The sequence below is a fragment of the Chlorocebus sabaeus genome, chromosome 16 (genome assembly GCF_047675955.1).
Source record: "Chlorocebus sabaeus isolate Y175 chromosome 16, mChlSab1.0.hap1, whole genome shotgun sequence".
Lineage (NCBI taxonomy): Eukaryota > Metazoa > Chordata > Mammalia > Primates > Cercopithecidae > Chlorocebus > Chlorocebus sabaeus.
The window spans coordinates 25,290,525-25,311,971 of record NC_132919.1 but is presented as its reverse complement, the minus strand read 5'-3'; the positions used below and the strand labels follow the sequence as shown (position 1 = coordinate 25,311,971).

The 21,447-nt window shown below is 44.5% G+C and overlaps 1 long non-coding RNA gene across 1 annotated transcript; it reads left to right on the top strand.

The window, feature by feature from the left end:
- Positions 1–13,376: 13,376 nt before the first annotated feature.
- On the top strand, positions 13,377–20,337 carry LOC103242588 (uncharacterized). Its single transcript, XR_500806.3, has 3 exons — positions 13,377–14,536; positions 15,045–15,396; positions 17,120–20,337. It is a non-coding gene; the product is annotated as an uncharacterized lncRNA (long non-coding RNA).
- Positions 20,338–21,447: the final 1,110 nt, after the last annotated feature.

Here is a 21,447-nt window from a genome sequence, read left to right as displayed (position 1 = left end):
TAAGTGCTAACTCCCCAGAATTTTTACCCCAGACCCAACCAATCAGCATTCCCCATTCTCTAGCCTCCTGTCCACCAAATTATCCTTAAAAACCCCCTGCCCTCTCAATTTTTGGGGGAGACTGATATGAATGATAATCCTGTCTCCTGCATGGCTGGCCTCATGTTAATTAAACTCTTTTTTTACTGCAATACTGCAGTTTTGGTGAACTGGTTCCATCTACACAGCAGGCAGAAAAAACCTGTCCAGTGATTACAACTGGATTACACTCATTAGGATGGTTACTACATAATTAAAAACAATAAAATGAAAGAAAAAATGTTGGTGATGATGTGGAGAAATTGGAATCCTTGTACACTGTTGGTAGAAATATTAAATGCTGCAACAACTATGAAAAAGAGTATGACAGTTTTTCAAAAGATTAAATAGAACTACCGTAGGATCCAGCAATTCCACTTCTGTGTACACTCCTAAAGGAATTGAAAGCAGGGTTTTAACAATGTTTGTGTACCTATGTTTACAGCAGCATTGTTCTCAATAGCTTAAATGTGAGAGTAACCCTAATGTCCACTGATGGATGAATAGGTAAGCAAAACATGGACTATCCTTACAGTGGGAAGTTACTCAGTCTTAATTCAAAAGGAAGAAAATTCCAACACTTGCTACAATGTGGAGGAACTTGAGGACATTATGGTAATTAAAGTAAGTCAGCCATAGAAGGGCAAATCCTGTATGATTCCAATTATATGAAGTCCTTAGAGACATAAATCATAGAGAAAAAAACTAGCATGGTGGGACAAAGGGGATAGGGAAGAGGGAATGGGGAGTTAGTGTTAAATAGGGACAGAGCTTTGTGATGGGAACATGAACAAGGTCTCAAAATGGATGGTGGCAATACTTGCAAAGCATGAATGTATTTCATACCACTGAACTGCACAGGTAAAACAACTAAGACAGTAAATTTTATGTCATGCATGCTTAACTACAATTAAATTGGAAAAATGAGGGCAGATGCTGTCCACCTGTGGATCAGAGCAGGAATCTTTGGGATGTGCCCAGATGTGCCTGGCTCCATCCCTTCCTGTCTTCTCCTCACAGTGCTCACATTAACCTCAGTCTGAATTCAGGTGGGGTGAGAGAGGAGTTGTGGCTGAAGAGTGCTCCCTGCTACCGGATAAACAGTATGGATAGAAGGACATATTAGCCTGAGCTGACTACTCATCAGAATGCAGGGCAGGAGTGGAAAGGGTCCACTCCCAGGCACAAGGCAGGTATCAGCAGAGTGGAGACCTGTCCAGAGGCAGACACAGCCACAGTGCTCTGTGCTTTCTCATTGGAAGGTGCCAGAGATGAGGCACTTATTAGCCAAAAGCAATGTTGAAATTAGCTGGCTGTCTGGGTAAAAGCACAGCTCAGAGGCAATATGTCTGCCAGGGTTCCTGATTTTCTTAAAGGCTGAAGTCACAGAAGCAAAGAAAAACAACCTCAGGGGCTACTGAGACGAGTGCCTTTAGAGATAGTGCTTGCTTTTGCAGGGCAGGGTGTCTGTGTCCCCCAAGCCTGGTGGCATGCCTGACTTCCATGCCAGCCTGGACCTAGAGGAGAAAGATGAGCATTTGTGACTGGGAGGCAGCTATATTCCCTTCCTTGTGCTGGACAAACACCTGGTTGGCAGGGACATGCCCATTATACAGCTCTGATGCAGCCATAAGGTATCCTTGGAAACCTGCCTGCAGGTGGTCCCCAGGTGCCAGCACTTCCTCCAAGGGATACCACAGGATCCTGCCACCCTCATCCAGCTCTGCCCAGAGCCACTGGACTAGTGGCAAAGAAAGTCAGCCTGGATGTCTGAAAGCCAGGATGTGAGAGCAAGGGTGGGAGAGGCCAATGAGGTGGATCTCCTCAAACGCCCAGCTGGAAGCAGGATGGGAGGCATACTGACTGCAGCCATGGGGAGCAGGGAGGTGCATGAAACTGGGTGGGGCAGATCCTCTAGGACCCGAAGGAGAGGATGAGAGATCTGACAACAGGAAATAGGAATGGTGAGAGCCAGCTCTCCCAGCTCTGTCTCTCTGCTAGGTCTCTCCAGTTAGGATGACTGCACCAACCTTGCCTTTTCTCCTTGCAGGAGGCTATTTATAACATTGCCTCTGCTCTGAGGCTAGGCCCAGGGACTGTGGTCCCTGAGAGCTGACCTCTGAAGCCCAAAGCCTAAGCCCTCATCACACAGGGCCTCTACTCCTGCTACCTGGCCCTCCTGAGCCAGCTGCTGGACATCGGGATCCCCCTCAGGCACAAAGTCACTAAGTGCCTCCTTGCCACTGGGGAAATGTTGATCAAAATCAGTGCCGAGCAGTGGAGCTGACAAGTCACCCTCACAGACATTCTTACTGCACTGGGTAAGCATCTGCCCAGGAGTGGGGAACACAGGGGCTGGACACAGGCCCTCCTTCCTCTGACCCCGTGTATTCCTTTATGTAAAATGAGAGAAAGATATTTAGATCACAACAGCGTCTAAGGTCCCTTCCACCCCAAACTCCCTGACCTACAACCCAGTTTCCTGCATGAGCCCTGGAGTGTAAAAGGCTCCCCTCTGCTGTACCCATGTGAGTCTTTGCTTGCATAGGGGAGAAACAAAGGAAAGATTTTGGTTTCACAAAATAACTTATACACTTGGCCTCCCTTAATTCGTTCCTGTCATTGGCAGTATATTGAGCACTGATGGGACGCCAGGACCTGTTCCAGGCAGGATTGTCTTAAGTCCCTGTATGCCAAAATCTACATTTTACAGATCTTGATGACAGATTTCTACACCCTTCCAGTGATGTGAAACCGTTTCACCACTAATTTGAAAGGGGGGCTCTCTCTGCAGTCTTCATTTGCCTACCTAGGACTTCAGGGGCCCAGGACTGCTTTCCCCATGCTGCTCTGCTCCAGGAGGCCCAGTCTTCCTCTAGGTGATTGGGAGAGAAAAGATTCCCTTGTGGTGACCATGGTGAGGGGGCTCAGAGCCCTGCAGCCTGGTGCTGAACCTGGTGTTAGTTCAGAACTCAAAGCCTGTGCCATACCTCCTCTCAGGGTGGAGGAACAGAGGGCAGTGAGTAGTATGGCCTCAGCCCACATACAAGACATGGAAATTCACAGGCATGACAGGGCCCCTGCTCCTACCTTCACTCCCAGATCCTGACTGTCAGACATGCAGGCTGACTTTCCCTGCCACTAGTCACATGGCTCTGGACAGAGCGGGAGGAAGGTGGCAAGAGCCAGTGTCACTGCTAGTAGGAAGTGTTGGCACCTGGGGAGCACCTGCAGGCAGGTTTCCAAGGATCCCTGTGGCTGCCTCAGGGCAGTTTAATGGGTACGTCCCTGGTAACCACAGATGCTTGTCCAGCACAAGAGAAAACAGGCAGAGAGCTGACTCTCAGCCACAAATGCACATCTTTCTCCTTGAGGATCAGCCTGGAACAGAAGTCAGGCCTGCCACCACGCTTGGGGGACCCAGGCAGCCTTCTTGCAAAAGCAATCACTGCCTCTAGAGGTGCTCATCTCACTGGCCTTACTTGGTGTCATGGAGTGTGGTTAGAAGTGAGTCTGTGTGAGCTGCCTGGAATCACAGTGGCCTCTGTTCCCAGCTTCTTCCTCCTGGGCTGAGCCTGTTCATCTGCTCCCTGTAAACCAGCACAGGGCATGGAAGGAAAGGCCAGTGATTTTCACCTCTTTTGCAAGCCCTGTGCCAGCTCTATCCACTGTTGGTCCTCCCTGAACTCTTGACAGGCAGCTGTAAGGTTGTTGGCACCTGCCTGTAGAAGACCCTGCACCCTGCCCCACCTTAAGAGGCAGCCTCCCTCCCTCCCCTGCTCCACCCTTTTCCTGCTCAAGTTCAAGAAGAAAAATGGGCCACTGCTCAGAACCCGCTGTGCCTGGCCAAGACGGACGCCCAGGACCTCAGCTTTTCCTGTTGGGTCTCATGGAGGCATTGAAGCTGCAGGGCCTCGCCCAGGTGCACACATCACCCCATGGAATCTCCAATCCCAGCCCTGCCCCAGCTCTACGGGCATGAGACCCCTGGGCCCACTGCCTGGGCAGCTCTCCACTCTCAGCGGTGAGTTGATTTCAGTTGGGTTCAGGGTAGCGCAGGGTGGGAGTAAAAGACACCCAGGTATGGCGCAGGAAGATGGTCTCTGGCAGGCTTAGCGCCAACAGCACGACCTGCCCGTCAGCTTATTTGTGTGAGATGTAAAAGTCTCAGGTGACTCGGACACAGGAGAGGGAACAGCCCCACTTAGAGCCGGCTAGAGACTGCCCAGGGTACCTTTTCCTTGCAGGAGGCCCACCCCATGTGAGGCGAGGAGAGGCGTGGGCAGGCGGAGCCCAAGAACACAGTTGACTTTGGGGTCCAAGGGACTCAAAAGCACTCCCTGATGGGACCTGGGGCAGGATTTCACCTACCTCTGCTTCGGTGACTCCAGTGGTTTCTATCACTTGGGGCCACTTAGGAAAACAAACTGCACGAGGTAAATCAGAGGGATTTAATGCAGGGGTTGAGGCTGGACAAGTAGGAGCATAAGTTTTGTGATGCAGAGGAAGTAGCTGTGCCCAGGAGGAGGAGCAAGGGCTGAGAGGTTGTGTGGATGTGGAGCTCAGGGGAGGGGGCCCAACTGGGGTCTCAGAGCTCTGAGGAGGTACTGGTGGCCGCTGAGCCACGAGGAGGGCCCAGATGCGGTCTCAGAGCTGGGAGAAGGGACCTGGCAGGGTGCACAGCCGGCTGGGGCGGTTTTTTCTTAGTCCAGAGGAGGCGGCCAGATGGGGTCTCTGAGCTCAGAGGTGGGGGCTGGGCAGCGCTGTCTGGAGCCCGGTTTTGAAAGTGACAGGAAACCACGCTGGATACAAGGTAGTCACTATGCCATGCCAGCTGACCTGTAAGATAACCAGAAGTTACTGTGCCTACCTTTCTCCTTTGCACCCTGCCCACAGGCTGCCCCTCTGGGTGACAGTGTGACTGTCCTGCTGGTGGCTCCTCCCCATGAGCAACAGGAGGGTCATCCTGAGGTTACAGGGACAGCCCTTCCCTGCGGGGCTGATAGCTGTCCAAGGCTGTGCCTTCCTGCTGCTGTGGACCTGGCCCAGATGTGCCAGGCCTGTGCTGGTCGAGACTTCACCACCACCCTGAGCTGTTATCTGTACATCAGGTGTCAGCTTGGCACAGAGAGGTTAAGCTCACACAGGGTGACACAGCAAGTTGGGGGACTGGGGTTCACTCCCCAGTCCTGCCTCTCTGCCGCTCACAGGCTGGTGGGAAGAGACAATCACTGTTCCCCGTGGGAGCCCAGCAGTAAAGCGCCAGGACCGAGGACCAAGGTGGGGCCCTGGGAACACCCCCCCTCCCAGCAGGGACAGCGGGCCTCAGTGGTGTGGGATTTGCTCCCTGCAGCAGCACCCCTGTAGAATCCTGGGGTGCACTGTGCTTTCCTTGAGGGGAGGAGTGTTGAGGATTGCCTGGCTGCCTGGAGAAGAGGGTGAGAGGGTCAGCGAGAAAGGCAGGGTCTCCAGTGGATGTTGTTCCTCAGGCACCGGGAGGCTTTGTAGGTTTTTGAGAAGAGGAAGAACCGTGTGAGGCAAGTGGGCTTACCTGTGGGGTGTCTGGGTGATTACTGCTCATAGTCAACTCTGAAGAAATGGTCAGAGATGAAGAAATAAGGTGTTTGGACAGCTGCCTAAACTCTGATGCAAAGAGTAGGTTGCAAATGTGACTCTGAAAAGGGAAGTGCCTGTGGGACAGAGGGGAGGTGGGTAGGCATGGCTAGCAACAGCCTTTGGAGCTGGGACACCTGGACCCTCAGTCCAGCAGTTTCCAGGGAGAGAAAGGCTGGGGTGGATGGCGCTTCCTAACTGCCTCCTTTGACCCCACCCCATGGGACAAACAGAGGCTGTGGGCCGAGTCCAGCACAGCCCTTCAGAAAGCACCCACTCTGCCTGTCCAACCAAGGCAAATGCCCTGACCCCTGACACCCAGGATTGGTGCTGGCCACTCTGGACACAGTGCAGTGGGAGAAGGAGAAGGAGAAGGAGAAGGAGGTCCCCATCAGTTCATTGGTAAGCAACTGACCTTGGGGTAAGAAGGGGTGCTCAGAGACTGGGATGGGCAAAGGCCATGTTTACCACTGTCCTAAAGACTGGGGCAGCCTGTGGTATGCAGGTGGGGTGAGCTGACTACCTGCCTCTATCATAGGGCCTGTTGGAGACAGTCCTTTGCTAAGGAGCAGAGGAAGGAGGCCGTGGCAGTCACCCAGGCAAGGGAAGCTGGATCAAGTGGGTGGAGCAGTAGGGCAGCCAGGGGAGTAGCATGAGGAGGTAAATCTAGGTGCCTGATATGAGGGCCAGGCAGAGTAGCAGTGGACAAGGATGTCAGGCCCTGAGATGGACACTTACCCTCCAAGGCTATATGTTGGGCTTTACAGCTTCCAGGGGAGTGGGAATTGCAGAGAGGGAGTCTTCTACCCTGGGCCCTCACCCATAGCCAGGCCCTATGGAAGAAGTGGGCATCCCCTCTGCAGCCCAGGAGTTCACACTCCCCAGGGAGCCAGCAGAATCTGACTATAGAGAGGAGCTCTGCAAGTCGGGGATGATAGGCTTCCTGGGCTGACCCTATGTTCCCTCCCTCCTTCTGTGTCCTCTGTGCAGGCCACTGCCCAGGAAGCCAGCACCCTCCTGGATGCAGGACATCCTGGGCAGGGTAGTGGGCTACTGACAGTTGGCCATCTTGGCTGGTGGCTACAGGGCCTGTCACCTGCATCTGCTGGCTGCCTACCCCAACCATAAAAAATGTCCTGCTTCCTGGAATTAAAAGAAAATAATTACGGAGATGATAAAGATACCTCATGACCAAGCCTCCTGGGTATAATACTCCCAGTTATAAGTTTTGCAGATATATGTATATACACACATATATATATATATAATATTTTGCTCTTAAAGTAGTTATGTTTACCATTTATTGTAATAAAGCTCAATGAGCTGATACTAACCTACGCTATGGAACAATTTCTTTGCATTATACCCTATGGTTTAGTAGTTACTTGGTTTTGCCCTTACCTCACATTGCCTATCTTCTTGGTAACCACAGGTCTCAGGTGTGCCCTGGTACTTAATTTTTTTCTCTTTTATCCATTTGGTGTTATATGTGTATATATATGTGTATATATATTACATATAAATAATATACATGATTTTAAAATGACAAATAGTTTTCTAACTAGGAGAAAGTTGCATTTTCTTTAGCAAAATCCACATCTTTGTGTTTTATAAACTTCACTAAAACACATTTTACACTCCTGCTATTATAATTTTCAGTAATGAAAATTCCCAGTGTAAAAAACTGAGATTTTAATTTAACATTGACTTTAAGATTTTAAACTATTGAAGATAATTTTAAGATTAAATTTACCAGATTAACCTTACCAAAGATTACTAAAGTCATGTGAATTAAAAAGCATCTGAGCTAGTTTCTATCAGTCTGATTGGCCCTTTTCTTTAGGTCAATTTATTTACACTCTGTGATGCAGTTTAATGGTGAAATACCACTTCATGATGACACATATAACAGACAAGCAGACAAAAGAAGACAAAAAGATTTTTTATTGGCCTGTTTTCAAATATTTTCTCATTGACTTTAGACTATTAATTAAAAAGCTACAACAAATGCTAAAGGAGAGAGTTACCATCCAAGGCCTTCTTAAAAGAGGGAAGATGAAGCAGCAGGATACAGTTTCTGAGATAACAATTTGAATGATTTCAAAAAGAAATAGATTATAGAATTTAAATTAAAAACTTCTTGTATTAACAATATTTTTAATGAAATTGTGTTTTATCCAATTATTTAGTTTTGTATGAGTGTATTTGTAATATCAAAGTTCAATTTCTAGAAAAACTTTATTGTATATTTTCTTAGTTATAGCCAACTAATCACACAACATTTTAAAAAATTCTTTTCTTGTTTTTCACTAATCTTGATATAATTTAGGTCATTCAGAAAATGCTTGGATTGTCTGGCTTGTCATAAATATTTATCTTCCTTGCAAAACCAAGCCATTTTATTTTAGGGAAAAATTTATCATACGAGACTCTCACATAAATTTACTTTTGTTTATGCTTTCTTACGAAAAAAATCCTCATTTTTTAAACTATTTTTTAACATTGACCTTGTTTCCTGGTTCCTTTTTTACCTTGTTTTATACAAAACATTTAAATAAGTTTTGAATTGGACCAAAATTTATTATTAAAAACACATTAGTAATAAGAATGTTACTTTACGTTAGTAAAACAAGAGTGTTTTACTAATACATATACATTTAAATTAGAAAATACCTAGAAATTTCAGACATTTAATAAAACATTTAATATAACTTTAGGTCCTAAATTAAGACCAATTTGTTTCTAAATATTTATTCCATTACATTTACCTAGTGTATTAGTCCGTTTTCACACTGCTGATAAAGACACACCCAAGGCTAGGCAATTTACAAAAGAAAGAGGGTTATTGGACTCATAATTCCACATGGCTTGGGAGACTTCACAATCATGACAGAAGGCGAGAGCAGCAAGTCACATCTTACATTGATGGCAACAGGCAAAAAGGGCTTGTGTAAGAAAATTGTCCCTTATAATAATCATCAGATCTCATGAGACTTACTCACTATCATGAGAACAGCAGGGGAGAGACCTGCCCACATGATTCAATCATCTTTCACTGGGTCCCTCCCACAACACGTGGAACTCAGGGTAAGATTTGGGTAGGGAGACAACCAAACCATATCACCTAGTTATTTTAATAGTCTACCTAGATTATTTATAAAACCTGTGATAGTCAACATTTAAAGTTATTTTTCTCTCAACCATTTTTATAGCCTATGAATTTCAGGTAATTACCTAAGTAAGAACCTTAAGATTAAATATAGGCCAGGTGTGGTGGCTCACACCTGTAATCCCAGCACTTTGGGAGGCTGAGGCAGATGAATCACTTGAGGCATGAGTTTGAGACCAGTCTGGCCAACATGGTGAAACCCTGTCTCTACTAAACATACAAAAATTAGCCAGGTGTGGTGGCACACACCTGTAATTTCAGCTACTTGCAAGACTGAAGAATGAGAATCGCTTTAACCTGTTAGGCAGAGGTTGAGTGAGTTGAATTCATGCTACTGCACTCCAGCCTGGACAACAGAGTGAGACTCCGTCTAAAAAAAAAAAAAGATTAATTATATGTTTACTTAACAAATTATTCAAGATTTAACTTGAATCTTTCAGAAATCTTTCAGTTTTCTGAAACTGATATCCTTCAGTTTTCAGTAATAATGATATTAATATCTTATTTATTTAAAAATTATACAAGCAAAGATCATTCTAGTTTTGGCTGGGTTTGCAGTTTTATGCCATGCCAAATTTTGATGATTTATATAGTATTTGGCAGGGATAAGTATGAAATGGTTTAATCAATAAATACAAACAAAAATGTATGCTGCCAATTCTTGACATTTCTAATATTGATTTGCCAATAATTTTAAAGCTAGTTTATTGATTAAAGGTTGTGCATAAGTCTTGTGAACTTGAAAAGCATTTGGGCTTATTATTAAATTCATGAGTACTCTTTAAGTTTAAACCAAATTTGGTAGTTTGTGGCCAGAAATACATAAACAAGTGCACATACACATAAACACACACATACACACTCGTACTAACAGAGATTTGTAGCCTATAGTTTTTACTTCAGAACTCTAAAATGAGATATTAATACGAACACTTTGGTTAGCAAAAACAATAACACAAAAAGTTGGATGAAAACAGTAGATTTTATCTCAATAGTTTCCTTTCACAGTAAAGTCTAGTTTACTTCAGACTATTAGCAATCTAAAGTCAAGTCTTAAAGCAGACTATTAATATTCTAAAGTCAGTTTTAAGCAGACTTAAAGCAGGCAGGACAAAAAGCAGAGAAATAGAGAACTTAATAGTTGCAGGTTGATCTTTGAGCTCTGAATTTGTATGTAATTTGCCTGTCAGTTTAAAATGTGCATAAGATCATACCTAATGTGTAGTAAAGGCACCATAAATCCAAACGGAGTGCCCAAGAGAGGTTGTTCTGTGGCCTAGGATTTAGTGGAGTTGATCAAAACGTACTGATTGTGGATGGGACTCCACAGTGTCACCACTAAGTGATTTCTGGCCTCTTATGTGCCTTAACTTCTCTCTCTGAAGGTCTATCACCTGCAAAAGAGCTCACAATGTGGAGTGACCAACTCCTATATGTGTTTCCTGGATGAAGCTTTTTAAAACTCAATTGTTGGGAGTTCCCTGTAGAGCCATGGCAACATTGCAGGGTATCAACACCCTAGACATTCCCACTCAGCTCTTCGTCACCCAAAGGTAACTTTCAGCCAGGATAATAAAAATGCCTTTTCTCTTTGGACCTCAGGAAACTCCAGTCTCTCATTTATTTATAAAAATTACACTTCAGTTTCTCACCCAAATGGACAGACAAGCCAATAAAGATTAGAACAGAAAGGGCAATGGAGAAGACTCTTTAGAATTCACCTCTGAACTAGAATTAGGATCCTAAACAATTTTGTTTGTTGTTGATCCTAAACAATTTCCAATTTCCATATATATATACACACACACATATATATATATGGAGTTTTGCTTGCTTCTGACAGTGAAGGCAAGTTTTACTGCTTCCATCCTGATAAAATGCAGGTAACTCCTTTCTGGAGTTTCAGCTCACCTCCAATGGAAAAGGTGAGTTTTAGTTTCTTCTTGCTTCTAAAATGGCAGAGAGCAGTCTGCAGCTAGTGCCCCTTTCCTAGGTAAGTACCTAAATTGGGTTTTATTATATATATATATATATATATATATATATATACACACACATACACACACACACACACACACATATATATACATATACACCTAAGACCACTGGGTTTCATTTGTTATATATCTATATCTATCTATATCTATATCTATATCTATATCTATATATATGAGTTACCTGCCTTTTATCAGTATGGAAGCAGTAAAACTTGCTTTCACCGTCAGAAACAAGTGAAACTCCATAAAAGAAGTTGTACAGCAAAATACACTTTAGATGTCAAGCAAACTTGGGGATATTAGGGATTCTCTGGGGGGAGGGGCAGGCCTCAGCAAATTTTCTCACTGGTTTGAGCCATAAGGATAGATCAAGCTGGTATCAAGCACTGACAGGAGATTTGTCAAAGATCGGGGCAGCTCCACTGAGAATCTCTCTGTGGTTACTAGTTGTGAACCCAAAATATCTAAGAGAGGTCTCAGTCCATTTAAATAGTTTATTTTGCCAAGGTTAAAGACATGCCTGTCACACAGCCTCAGGGGGTCCTGATGATATGTGCCCAAGGTGGTCGGGGCACAGCTTGTTTTTATACATTTTTATACATTTTATACATTTATACATTTGTTTTATACATGATGTACTATACGTAGTACATCAATCAATACATGAAAGATTTACATTGGTTTGATCTGAGCGGGCAAGACAACTCTAAGTGAGGGCTTCCAAATCATAGGTAGATTTGAACACATTCTTTTTATTTTTATTTTTATTTTTTTGATATGAGGTCTCACTGTGTCACCCAGGCTGGAGTGCAGTGGTGTGATCTCGGCTCACTGCAACCTCTGCCCACTGAGCTCAAGTGATCCTACCTCTTCAGTGTTCCAAGTAGCTAGGACTACAGATGCATGCCACCATGCCTGGCTAAGTTTTTTGTATTTTTTTCAGTGGAGGCTGGGTTTCACCATGTTGCCCAGACTGCTCTGCAACTCCTGAGCTCAAGTGATCCACCCTCCTTGGCCTCCTAAAGTGCTGGAATTATACAGGCGTGAGTAACCACACTTGGCCAGATTTAAACATACTACGAATGGTAGTTAGTTAGAAGAGTTATTAGCAGTAGAAAGGAATGTCAGAGTCAAGATAAAGCGTTCTGGAGACCAAGGTTTTATTGTGCAGAAGAAGCCTCCAGGTAGAAGGCTTCAGAGAAAATAGATTGTAAATGTTTCTTATCACACTTAATGTTTGTGTTAATGTTAATGCTGGAGGGATATAATGAGGCATGTCTGACCCCCTCTTCCACAATGCCTGAACTAGATTTTCTGATTAACTCTGAAATGTTTTCTTGGCCAAGAGGAGGAGTTCATTCAGATGGTTTTGGGAGGGTATCTTAGAATTTCATATTTGGTTTATATTTACCAAGTTTTTCACCGAAACTGAAAGTTGCCAATAGTTAGCATTGTTCCGTGTGGTTGAGACTACTGAAGAAACAGTTTTACATCCAAGGTGTTTAGGTAAAAGATTATAAGAAGACAAATTTGGGGGTGGGGGCAGGCTTGTTTAGAGGGTTACAGGATTGTTTTAAGTTAGAATAAAGCTGAAGGTTTGAGCAAGTTGTGGAAGGTTTGTAAAACATTTAATATTGTAAAGGAAATTCTGTGTGTTTGCATATTGGCTAAAGTTCAAAAAGTATCATTCAGATTTTTCATAAATTGAACATTAAAATAAAAGCACAACATGCTTTTCTTGGAGCATTGATCTGCTCTTTAACAGAAAATTGTAAAGAGTTATAAGAAAGTTTAATGAGACTCTTACCTCATGGTCAAACATTAAAATTGGATAGATTTGTCTATAAACTTATATTAAGAATTGAGTTTGACATTAATAGTACCATGATGCAAAGGTGAAATCTGGCTCTCTCTCTAGAACAAGATTTTCATGTGATACTAAATAATGATGAAAAGCTTCTTTTTGCCTTTTGAATAAGGTATAAGAAATATAATAAAAAGAAAGAATTGTTTAGAAAGCTAAGTTTTCCCTCTATTAATGAGTATAGGTTTTTGCCTTTAAAAAGTTTTGAGCTGTCATTTTGGCCGAATGGATGACTTATGGTAACCTAGAATTCTATTTTATAATATAAAATGATTTAAACCTTTGATATTTGACAAATGTTCCATAATCATATTATAAATTGTGTCTTTTTCGGACCTAATTGAACTTTTAGCTATTAGGTCTCCTAAAGTACAAAAATGACATATTTGATTGATATAATATAAAAATCATATAGTAAGCATGGTCAAATATGAAATGGTGTTAGAATTTCTTTGTGCTGTATTTGTAAAAATATATTATTGTTATATATTCCAAAGTTATGGGAAACTCTTATAATTGTAATATTTTAGTGTACATTTTGCATAATTATAATTGTTATGTCAAATTCTTGTGTGGAACATAATATAAATTTATATTTAATTTTGGCTTCAATAGTGGCTGTCCTAAAACTTTTTGCCATCCACAGAAAATTGTGACTTGGTAATTACGCTTTTAGCTGACTCCTAACTCTTGCCATGGAACTTTGGCTGCCAGGGAGGGATTTCAGGGAACCAAAGGGACTTCGGGGAGGCTGGCTGCACTCCAGGTTCTGGGTAGTGATCTAGTTGTGGGGACTAGGGTTGTTTTCACTTTGCAGGGTGGTCTTCGGTCTTCTGGCAAAAATCTTTGAACGTGGCTTGGACTCCAGTCCAGACCCTCTGGTTCTCTTAGGCGAGCACTGATTCTTCTTAGCTGCTATCAGAGTTCCACGGCGACCCTCACCAGTACTCCTGGACACCCTCTTCAGCCTTGCAATCACCCAAGACTCTGAGACATTCTCTCAACTTCATTTGCCCTTGTGGGTTGCCAGTCCCAGTTCAAAGATCATTGTTTCTCTCATAGTTCCTTCCATTCCCAGACCAGCAGGAGCATCTGGGAGGCCCAGGATGAAGGGAGGCAGTAAGCTCAACGGCCCGGCCATCTTTCACTGACATCCGCCTCAGGGGTATCAGGAGTGATTCCATTACCAAGAGACCCCTCATCAACTCAATAGACTGTATTCCCATTCCATTGGGACCGAATTCCTGCACACAGCTTCTTTTGGAAATGGAATCAGAAGAGCAGTTTCCAGAGCTCACCTCACATTCTTGAAACTCCTCCTCCTCCAGCGGGAAGCAACCACGGAGAGGGCCCGAGGAGGCCCTATGGTCGAGACTTTTAGGGTCCCGAAGTGGTTGTGGCAGGCAGCTTTTTAGCGAACCAGGCTGACTCTGCCTGTCCCATTTTCCTCTGCTTAGGCAGGCTGACAGCCCTGACAGTTCAATCCCAAGGCTGCCTCGCAAATGCGCATGCGCCAGTCTCAGCGCACAGTGAGTAACCGGTGAGCTAAGGCTTGCCTCACAGTGAATGCAGCCGTTGACTGGTGACAAGTATCTGTGGCTTGGCAGAGAAGGAGACCTCTGTGGACCTGCGTCCACATTAGACTCTAGCCTGTCTTCTTTGAAGGATCCACGTGATATTCCCACAATCCTAGGAGATGGCAGTGGAGAGTCAGCCTGAAGAAATTTCAAGCAGACCTTCAGAAATACAGCGCGATAACCCCAAGGAGCCAAAAGGACCTGCAGGATGTGTCAGGCCTGCTTAAATGGTATTGATGTGAGTATCCTTGAAAGTTGCCCCCTGTGATTTCTAGGAACAGCCCGCTTGTGTTTCCTAGGGTTGCTCTCTCCCCAGTGCGTCTTTGTGGTAGAGCAGCACTGCACAGTCTCAGAAGCTACCCGGCTGTGTGTTGGTAAGGGAATGTTGCGAGTGATGTATGTTTCCGCGCCGCGTGTGTGTGTGTGCGTAAGTGGTTGGTGTCTGCTGAAAGCCATGTGGCTCACACGCTGCAGCACTTTCGTTTTGGACTCACCCCACCTTCTGGTGCGCCTGTCTGAGTGGCTCTGCTTGGGCTGCCTTTCGTGTCCTTTGTTTTTCTGTGTTTCCTAAATGCGCGGTGAACTGGGGGGCTGACTGGACACGCCTGGGTCCAAATCACATTCCCCCGCAAAGAATCCACTCTTGCAGAAAGAAGAGGAGCACACCATCCTGTCTGCCAGAAGAGGACAGACATCTCCCAAGACCAGGTTAGCTCTGCCTGAACCATTTTCCTCTGCTTATGCAGGCTGACAGCCCTGACTGTTCAGCTCCCAAGGCTGCCTCGCGAATGCCCATGCGCCAGAATCCGAGCTCCTTGCGCAAGCGGTGAGGGAAGGCTCCTGTCAGTGACTGTCACTGTTGCCGGGCGACAAGTATCTGCGGCTTGGCGGAGAAAGAGACCTCTGTGGGGTACGTCGGCGTTGGACTCTTGCCTGTCTTCTTTGAAGGATCCACGTGATAGTCCCACAATCCTAGGAGATGGCAGTGGTGAATCAGCCTGAAGAAATCTTAAGCGGAGCTTCAGAAATACAATGCGAAATCCCTAAGGATCCAAAAGGACCCGCAGGATGTGGCAGGCCTGCCTAGACTGTTTGAGGGTGAGTCTCCTTGAAAGTTGATCCCGCCTAATTTCTAGGTACAGCTCGCCTGTGTTTTCTGGGGCTGCTCTCACCTGTAAGGTTTCGGGGCAGAGCAGTACCGCGCAGTCTCAGAAGCTGCCGGGCTGTGTGTGTTGTTATGGGAGTGTTGTGAGTGATGCATGTTTCCGTGTGTGTGTGTCTAAGTGGTGTCTGCTGAAAGCAATGTGGATCTCACACTGCTGCACTTTCCTTTTCATGTTGCCCCACCTTCTGGTGCGCCCGTCTCTGTGGCTCTGCTCGGGCTGAGTTGCTTCATGTACTTCGTTTTTCTGTGTTTCCTTAATCCGCGTTGGATTGGGGGACTGGCTGAGACACGCCGTGGTCCAAGTCACCTTCCCCTGACAAAAGCCACTCCTGAAGAAAAAAGAGGAGCACACCACACCCAAGGGCAGACACCTCCCACGACTTCTTTGTCCTGGGACCGACCGAGGGCCAGATCCTCGCAATCCTGTCTCAGAGCCGCTTGAATCCAACTCGAGTTTGGTTTTGAGCCGAACAGGTGCTTCGCCACATGAAGTAGGCACTCCTCCATCGTCTTCCGATTTCATTCCGGGGGGCAGTGGTGAGCAGCCATAAGTTCCGATTGGGGAGAGTATATAATTTGATGAAGTGTGGATGGGGTCCGCACCTTTACCTGCAAAAATATGCAGAGAGATGACACAGAAGGTGCTTCCAAATCTATCCTTGCAGTCTCTTCATTGCACAAGTTGTTTACACCATGGCCCTGTGCTCAGGTGGGAGGACTCCAATGTGCAGGCAACAGCTGGATCACACACTGGGGCCATTTGGCTGGCTCCCAATTTTGGCTTTCATTCATGGAACCACATGAGAGTGGGATGGATTGATGCTGAGTGGTCTGTGGCCTCCACACTGGCCTCCTCTATTCCTCACTTCCATGTTCCTCCTGGGCCTAGGGTTTCCTGGATCTGGCTCCAAGTCCTCCATAGTAAAAGTTTCCCAGTTGCCAGAAAACCACACTCATGGAGATCCATTTCATGAGTGTTTCCTTCTAAACACTGTCACGTGTTAATGACTGAGCAGCTGTGATATTTTTGGAATAGTAAATTCCCACTATATCCACCATCAAGGAGCCTATTTTCCTCTGACTTCTATCAGAGGGCAGCATGATTCCTGTAGCATGAGAGCAGGCAGCATGAGAGCAGGCAGCCAGTCTGGCTTTTGCCTGGTAATCTAGGCTCTGCTTCATTTCATCTGCACGTCCTTTCTCATTGTGGAGGCGGTTTATCACTGGGCTGTTGCTGGGTGGACCTGACTCTTGCCATGCATCTTTTGGCTGCCAGGGGTTTCAGGGAGAAAAAGGGACTTCGGTTAGGCTTGTTGCACTCCAGGTTGTGGGTAGTGGCCTAGTGGTAGGGGCTGGGGTTGTTTTCACTTTGCAGGAGGCTCTTGGGTCTTCTAGCAAAAAACCTTTCAACGTGGCTTGGACTTTATCACAAGTCCTCTGGTTCTTTTAGGCGAGCATTTATTTTTCTTAACTTCCATGTGGTGTCAACAATGACCCTAACCAGTACTCCTGGACATGCTCATCAGGATTGTGATCACCCCAGAAGGCCTCTGAGACAATCCCTCAATTACATTTGCTCTAGTGTGTTGCCAGTTCTACTTCAAAGACCTCGTATCACATTGGACTTCTTTTCGTCATGTTTCTTTCCATTTCCAGACTGCTGTGCTGAGAAGCAGGAGCATCTGTGAGGCCCAGAATGAAGTGTGGCAGTGAGTTCAAGGACCCGGCCATCTTTCAATGACATGCACCTCCGGTATATCAGGAATGATTTCATCACCCCAAGACCCCTCAACATTTCACCAATTCCATCACACAGCCTCTTTTGGGAATGGAATCAGAAGAACCATTCCCAGTGCCCACCTTAAATTCTAGAAACTTCTCCCCCTCCACTGGAGCCCAACCACGGAGACAACCTGAGGAGGCCCTATGGTGGAGACTTATAGGGTCTCCCTGTGGTTATCTCAGACAGCCTTATTCCCGAGGCCAGGCTGGCTCTGCCTATACTATTTTTCTCTGGTTAGGCAGACTGACAGCCCTGATGGTTCAGCTCCCAAGGCTGCCTCGTGAATGTGCATGCGCCAGTCTCTGGGCACCTTGAGCAAGCTGTGAGCGAAGGCTTGCGCCACAGTGAATTCCACTGTTGCCTGGCTGCAAGTGTCTGTGGCTTGGCAGAGAAGAAGACCTCTGTGGACGTGGGTACGCGTTGGAGTTTCACCTGTCTTCATTGAAAGATCCACATGATAGTCTCACAATCCTAGCAGATGGCAGTGGCGAGTCAGCCTGAGGAAACCTGAAGTGGAGCTTCAGAAATACACTGCAAAATCCCTAAGGTCCAAGAAGATCTGCAGGATGCGTCAGGCCTGCCTACTTGGTGTGGGGGTATCTCCTTGAAAGTTGCCTCACTGTGATTTCTAGGTACAGTCGCCTGTGTTTTTCAGGACTGCACTCTTGCCAGATGGACTTCCTGGAGAAGCAGAACTGCGCAGCTTCAGAAGCTTCTGGGCTGTGTGTTTCTTTGGGAGTGCTGCGAGTTTTGGATGTCTGTGTGTGTGTGTGTGTGTGTGTGCGCGCGCATGTGTGTGTGGCTGTGTGTATGTGTGTGTGTCTGCATGTGTGTATAAGTGTTGTTTGCTAAAAAATATTTGACTCATGCACTACTGCCCTTTGTTTCCGAGTTGCGCCACCTTCCGGTGCACCTGTTTGTGTGGCTCTGCTTGGGCTATGGGGCTGTGTGTTTTTTGATTTTTCGTAGTTCCTGAATCTGCAGTGAACTGGGATCTGACTAAGACCAACAGGGATCCAAATCACCTTCCCATGCAAAACAACTAATCTTCAATAAAAAAACAGGAGCATATCACACCCAAGAGCAGACACCTCCCAGTGCCTCATTGTCCTGCAGCCAACTCAGTGCTAGACCCTAGCAGTCCTGTCCGTAGGGCTTCTTAAATCCACCTCGAATTCGATTTTTAGCCAAGCAGTTGCTTTACTTTGTGAGGCGGGCACTCTTCCATCATTTTGGGATTTCATTCTGGGACAAAGAGTGTGAGCAACAGTTAAGTTAGATACGGATGAGGGTACAATCTGTTGAGGTGTGGATGGGGCCCCACAACTTCAGCTGCAAAAAAGTTGCAGACAGGTGACACAGAAACTGCTGCCAACTCCATCCCTGCATTCCCTTCATTGCACAAGCTATCCACAATGTGGCCCGGTGCCCAAGTTGGAGGACTCCAACTTGAGGGGAACAAAAAAAAAAAGTTTAACTGAAAATAAAAAAGAGTTTAACTCTGTGAGATGAAACCATACATCACTGAATATAAAAAAAGGTTCAACTCTGTGAGACGAATCCATACATCACAAATTATTTTAACTGATAGATTGTTTCTGGTTTTTATCCTGGGATATTAGATTTTTCACTATAGTCCACTGTGGGCTCCAAAATGTACTCCAGACTTCATAGAGTCTACCAAAAAAGGTGTTTCCAACCTGTTGAATCAAAACAATGGCTTAACTCTGAGATGAATCCACACATCGCAAACCATTTTTACAGATACATAGCTTTTAGTTGTTATCCCGAAGTGCTCATTTTTATACATTAGGCCTCACTGTTCACCAAAATGTCTTTTTGTATATTCTACAAAAAGAGTGTTCCCAACAAACTGAATGAAAATAAAGGTTTAACTCTATGAGATGAATCCACACATGGCAAAGCATTTTCACTAATAGATTATTGCTAGTTTGCATCGCAGGATATTCAGTTTTTCAATATACTAGTCCATGGGCCTGGAATTGTCTTTCTGTAGATTCTTTAAAAAGAGTGTTACCAATGTGTTCAATAAAAAAAGAAATGGTTTAGCTCTGTGTGATGGATCCACTAATCACAGAGCTTTTTCACAGATAGTTTATTTCTAGTTTTTATCACAGGACATTCAGATTTTTAATACAGTCCTCAGTGGGCTCCACAGTGTCACTTCATAGATTCTACAAAAAGAGTGTTTCCACCTTGCCCTTCGTAGATTTTCCATAAACAATGTTTTCAACTTGCTGAATCAAAACAGTGGTTTAAGTCTTTGAGCTGATTCTACTCATCTGAAAGCATTTTCACAGATAGCTTGTTTCTAGTTTATATTGAGAGATAATTGGTTTTTCACTACAGGCTTCAATAAGCTTCTAAATGTCCCTTTGTAGATTATTTAAAAAGTTTCCAACCTTCTGAATCAAAACAATGGTTTACCTATGTAAGACAAATGCACACATCACAAAGCATTTTCACAGATACCTTGTTTCTACTTTTTATCACGGGATATTCAATTTTCCACTGTAGGCCTCACTGGGCTTCATAATGTTCCTTTGTAGATTCTACAAAATGAGTGTTTTCAACCTGCTGAGTCAAAACAAAGGTTTAAATCTGTGAGATGAATCCAGACATCACAAAGGATTTTCACAGAAAACTTGTATGTAGTTTTTATTGCGGGAAATTTGATTTTTCCCAACAGGCCTCAGTGGACTCTAAATGATCCCCTCACAGATTCTACAAAAAGAGTGTTTCCAACCTTCTGAATCAAAACAAAGTTTATCTCTGTGAAATGAATCCATACATCGCAAAGCATTTTCACAGATTGCTAGTTTAATGGCAGGATATTTGGTTTCTCACAATATGCCTCAATGGGCTTCAAAATGTCCCTTCGTAGATTTTACAAAAAGAATGTTTTCTAACTGGTGAACCAAAACAAAGGTTTAGCTCTGTGAAATGAAATTGCACATCTAAAAGCATTTCTACAGATTGCTGTTTCTAGTTTTTATCATGGCATATTCGGATTTTCACTATAGGCCTCAAGGGGCTTTGATATATCCCTTCGTAGATTTTACTGAAAGAGTGTTTTCTAACTACTGAATTAAAAGAAAGGTTAAACGCTGTGAGATGAATCCACACATTGCAAAGAATTTCCACAGGTAGCATCTTTCTAACTTTTATCACAAAATATTCATTTTTTCACAATAGGCCTCAATGGGCTCTGAAGTGTCCCTTCATATATACCACAAGAAGTGTGTTTCCAAACTGCTGAATCAAAACAAATGTTTAAATCTGTGAGGTAAATGGATGCATCATAAAATACTTTTCAAATGTAACTAGTTTTTAGTTTTTGTCATGGGATATTCTGTTTCTCACTACAGGCCACAATGGGCTAAGAAATGTCTCTTTGTAGATACTACAAAAAAGTGTTACCACCCTGCTGAATCAAAACAAGGATTTAACTCTGTGAAATATATGAACACATCACAAACCATATTTACAGATAGTTTGTTTCTAATTTTTTTTTAAAATTATACTTTAAGTTCTAGGGTACATGTGCATAACGTGCAGGTCTGTTACATATGTATACTTGTGCCATGTTGGTGTGCTGCGCTCATCAACTCGTCAGCACCCATCAACTCGTCATTTACATCAGGTATAACTCCCAACGCAATCCCTCCCCCCTAACCCCTCCCCGTGATAGGCCCCGGTGTGTGATGTTCCCCTTCCCGAGTCCAAGTGATCTCATTGTTCAGTTCCCAACTATGAGTGAGAACATGGGGTGTTTGGTTTTCTGTTCTTGCGATAGTTTGCTGAGAATGATGGTTTCCAGTTGCATCCACGTCCCTACAAAAGACACAAAGTCATCCTTTTTTATGGCTGCATAGTATTCCATGGTGTATGTGTCCCACATTTTCTTAATCCAGTCTGTAACTGATGGACATTTGCGTTGATTCCAAGTCTTTGCTATTGTGAATAGTGCCACAATGAACATACGTGTGCATGTGTCTTTATAGCAGCATGATTTATAATCCTTTGGGTATATACCCAGTAATGGGATGGCTGGGTCATATGATACTTCTAGTTCTAGATCCTTGAGGAATCACCATACTGTTTTCCATAATAGTTGAACTAGTTTACAATCCCACCAACAGTGTAAAAGTGTTCCTATTTCTCCACATCCTCTCCAGCA